Below are 5,096 nucleotides of genomic sequence, written 5' to 3' on the forward strand. Positions count from 1 at the left end.
GGCTGAGTAGATTTGCTGTCAAGATCATCCACGATGGCAATAAGTCAGACAGTCTCCACCTACGAAGGACACCTAAACCCCCCTGCCCCGAAAACAGAGTTATATCTTGGTCATAGGTTTAAAAAGGTCTTCAACATCTTAAAGAAGAATACACAGGAAAAGATTAAAGAAAACTCCATATACTAATGGTTACCCTCTTTGAAATCATAGGACTTCAAGGATGGCATTCAAGGGAACACTTTTTTTAAAAAAAGTGTTAAATAAGAATAACAGATCCTTTTTGAATTTCCTATAATAACTCTTACCTCTCACTATTAGGATTCTTAGTAATACACACAGCTTAAGATCTGCAATTACTCTACAGCAGCTACATCATAGAAACTACATACTTTGTCAAACTTCTTACATATTTTCCCCACTGTAAGCAAAGAAAATGTATGCATTTTCATTTGTTGCCATTCCAGAAAAAGAGCTGTACATTTAAATCTGTCAATGCCAAATCCTCTGATGAATTATGTCCCAAAACAATTATATGGTTATTTCCATATCGTGAATCACCCATCCCACCAACAAAACCTAGCATGTATAAACCACTGGAAAAAAATCCAGCAGATATCACACAAGATATCAGAACGAAGGCAGCACTCAATTACCTTGAAACACCAGTCATTTGTACCAATTCCAGTTTTCGTTGTAATCTAGTTTCATCTGAATTCTACAAATTGCCACTTTATCCTGCTTCGGCTACTGCGTTTCTTAATATGAACTCATTTTTTCAACAACTTGAGTATACAAAAACATTTTCAGGGGTGTTTTTTGCACCCCTAAGATATGAACTATCTTATCTAAAAAGGTCAAAATCCGACAACACAAATACACTTGCCCTAAAAGCACACATATACAATCATGCAGCACGTAACTACTAGAGATGTCTTAGCCTGCTTTCCATCCACAGAGACCAAATTTCAGCACAAGCTTGAAGATACTCTACATCTAAATTAACAAGACATAGTTTAGGATACACACACAAGTCAGTACTGGCATTTTATCTGTTCTCCAACAAGAATACACACTAATCAAGCATACGTGCATCCAATATAATACCACAGTTTCATCCAGGCTGTGCTTAGTCTTAACTTTATCCTTTCCATTCTCCTGCACATCACCTTTCAGGTTCAACATTTTAACCTCACCAGTTCCCCGCACTTCCACTGTTCAACCCAAACCACGTGCCTTCCAAGCAATGTCCTCTTCTCCTAGCCTGTCAGCTTCTGGTTAACAGACACTGCTAAAACTCAACTTCACGGAGAGAGAGAAAGCACATTTAAATGTTTAAACAGAGAAGAAGGAAATGAAAAGGCCAACTGATTTGTCAAGTGTGGTACCAGCTGTGCTACAGCTTGCAAATTCAAGTCCTTATGAACTTTTTTAAAAACAACAAAACAACAGTCCTTGTTGCCAAATATTTTTTTTTCCACCTTTAGAAATGCCTGTATTAATACAATGCAGCAACACCCTAGTTGTTTTCAAACATGACTGTTTTCATGTCTTTATGATATGAAATGATCTCCAGTGAAGCTGCCAAGACATTGCATTGGTCAGACCCATCCCACCAGAACTTCAGCAGAGGAGGGAAGGTTCATCCCTGCTGCCCTGCAGGTTACATGACCTGTGCTGAATGAACAAGCTGCTGCTACCATGAAGACAAACCCTGCATGATTTTGAAATGCCTGCTGCACCAGAGCCCCAAACCCTGCTTGGAGCCTTCAGGCCCTGAAGTATCCCCTAGTAATGAACAACTTGACTGCAGAGGAGGCGACAGGGAGTGTGTTTGCGCTCTTCTACTTACTTGCTGCACAACTGCCCGCAAGTCATGCTAGCTCTCTGTAGTATTGTTTCCTGTCTTTGTCTGTACCACATGCAGATTCAAGTTATTTTGGGTCACAGACTGAAGTCTGAAGTCAGCCAGCCAGCCTAAATCCCACTTATCTGGTCCCAGACTGGCATAACAACCCTTGATCTTTTTGGAAACTCTAAGCAATATTGCATTGAATTTGTATTGCAAGACAAAATCCATGCAAACTTTATAGCGAATAAATGGCTCTATGCCTTTGTGTATTGACTAAGTAAGGAAATTCTATCAGTTTAGCAGAGAATATAATTGTAGGCATAAAGCTTAAAGAAACCACCTAAAATAAGTTAGTTTGAAAAATAAGATTTCTCAGAACTGTTGACGTTGTTCGTTTCTTTTAAAAGTTATCACTATTTCTAGACACATTAGTAGCATGCTAACTACAATGCTAGCACTAGCTAAAAACTTTTTAGTTAAATATTGTATGTTAAATGCTAAATTTAATGATAAAAGTTAAGCATTCAAATGCAGCAGAAGAGACAGCAAGAGACCAAATTACCTTGTATAGAGAGGCTACAGAACTAACTGAAATAGTCCTTCACAATTGTTTTTTAGTCCCTTCATATTTGTATTCACCAGACAGCTGCCTGTAACTCTGTTCTCAGTAGCAGCATTACAGTCAAGAGGTATACACAGAATATTTCATCCAAGTCTTGACAAAAGCACTGACTGACTTTCCTTTTTGTCTTGAAAATTTTTACAGCTAACCATACGTATCTTTAAACAAGTTACACTGCACTATACTGACAAATGTATAGATTGTACAATACCCAAGACTGAGCCTTTCATCTTTCTAGCTACATAGTTGGGCAGCCAAACACAACACATAATGAGTGGATATTCAGAGGATTGCAAAGTCCACAGGATATAGTTTAGCTTTTTGTCGACACACGTAGATCTCTCTGATTGTTGATACAATTCTTTGTATCAACACACATATTTAATCGAGAGTTATAGTAAAATTGTAGGATAGCAGTGTAAACCCACAGCCATTTTACTCCATACAAGTTCTTCCACTAGCAGTGCTATTCCCGAGCATATTAATAACACAGATTGGTGACAGGGTAAGCTATTGGTCTGGGGAACAGACAGAAGAAGAGGTAAGAGGTCAGCCATCAGTTCTCATCACTTCCCAGTCTTCAACACGAACTCCCCAAGCCAAGAAAAAACAAACTGAACGGCCCAAAGACAAGGAAAAATTTGTTTTTGTTTACTATTATTTTTTAAATGGGAAGTGTGAACTTCTTCCTCATTCTCCTTCTCACAGCAACACAAGCATCTGAACTGAACAAACACCTTACCTTCGCTCACACACCCTTCACTCATTAGCACTGAGGTATTCAAACTCCTCTGAAAACACAGATAGCTGAGCCCTTGGGAAGTCAAACGGGAGTCTTGCTAATGGCTTTGACAAGGTCAGGGTTTCAACCACCAGAAAACAAAACAGACGTGTGCACCAAGCATTTCCTTCCATACCAAGGTAACAGGAGCATTCATCAAGAATGAATTTCCATAGAAATTACCCCTTTTCACTTCCACAACATTTACCTACTTCACCATGACGTATTTTGGCATTACTGCCTGCATAACTTTTTAAATGGGGAAGTTAATAAGCTGGTGCAGTTAAAGGAAGTACACTTTGCATTCAAACTGGAACCGAGCTGCATCTGTGGTAGTCTTCAGTTCCCCTAAAAGTTTCGGTCGGGCATGGGCATTTGATTGTACCTTTTATCTTCTGCTCACCATCTCTGTCTTTGAATGAGAGCATACCTAGTGGCACCTTAGCTTGTCAAGTTACTGAAAAAAGTCTGAAAAACTGAGTCTACTGGCACAAATGAAATAAAGAATCAGAAGACTTCAACACTCACTGAAGCAACAGTGCATACTAGAATTTTAAGGAATTCGAAAGCTTGCTACATATTTTTCCTAATTTCTGCATTAACTGGTTCCTGCATCACACTGTCACTGCATGCCCAAGTGAAAAATGAACCTTAGCATTAACCTGTTTTCTAGAAAGGTGTTTGTCAGGCATGGAAAAAAAGCTGCTTTTCCCTTGGTTATTTCCAGTTGGATTACTGCTGAACACAGAGAGAAGAAAGTGGGAACTCCCACCAGTTATTTCTAAATAATGGCTCCCCAGTGCCATTCTTGCAAGCTTCATCAGGGCAAAACGATGTGACGTGACAAGCGCAGCACATGTTAGATCTCAGCAGCAGTCACATGAATATTTTGTAGGCTCCAGTCAACTAAAGTCAATAAGCACCTAGCCTATTTAAAACAAAGCAATGTTTTAGCATCAGGATGTAGAAATGTTTACATGGATCTTCAACTTTCAGAAAGCAAAAAGTAAGTGCTGCATTCCATGGAAATGCTTGAAAAATTAAATCTGATCTGAATTAGGATTTAGTGCCTTTAAATACCCAGAGACAAGTCTTTGGGCTTTCTTGTATGTGACTTTTTTTTTTTTTCTAAATAAAGGTCACAGAAACAAAACTTCTCCCAAACGACTCCTAAATGTGACTTCCTTTGTAAACTATTGTCAAAAAAAGGTGCAAATTCCTTCAAGCAGGGTGAAAACACAGGCAAAAATTACAAACTGCAGAAAGATTTTGGAAAAAAAAAAATTGCAGCCAGTTACAATGTTAGATACAGAAAATTTGTATCATGGTAACAGCCATGATTAGTAAGATTTCCGCAACATAACATTGCTCATTCTATTACCACCCAAGTACTGAGATGAGACAAGGTGCATCTGTGGAGTGACTCTGGCACCTACCTAAGGCAATCTAAAACACATTACCATCTTCAGACAGCATCTGCTGCTGACCTTAGCAGTAACTTTGCAGCAGGTAAAATTATCTTTAAAAAAAAAAAAAGGGTTCTTGGAATAAAGGGCAGACTGTACGCTGTTAGATACGTACTCCCTGCTACAGAACCTGAGGGATTCTCATAATCGACTCATAGCAACTGACTTAGTAATATATAGGTAAGCATTAAATCTGTCACTATTTTCTGTAGTGGGGATAAGGGAGGTTAAGTTTGTTTCTGGATTTATTATTTTCTCCCCTTACACTTAGGCTAAAATATTTAGAGATAGAGACCATTATTTTCCACTTTGTACTTTTGTATCTCCTAATGTGCTGGAATCCTGGACCACAAAGGCAAGCCGGGGGCTTCCATAATA

This window comes from Phaethon lepturus, unplaced genomic scaffold (genome assembly GCF_000687285.1).
Source record: "Phaethon lepturus isolate BGI_N335 unplaced genomic scaffold, ASM68728v1 scaffold17609, whole genome shotgun sequence".
NCBI classification, from domain to species: Eukaryota; Metazoa; Chordata; class Aves; order Phaethontiformes; family Phaethontidae; genus Phaethon; species Phaethon lepturus.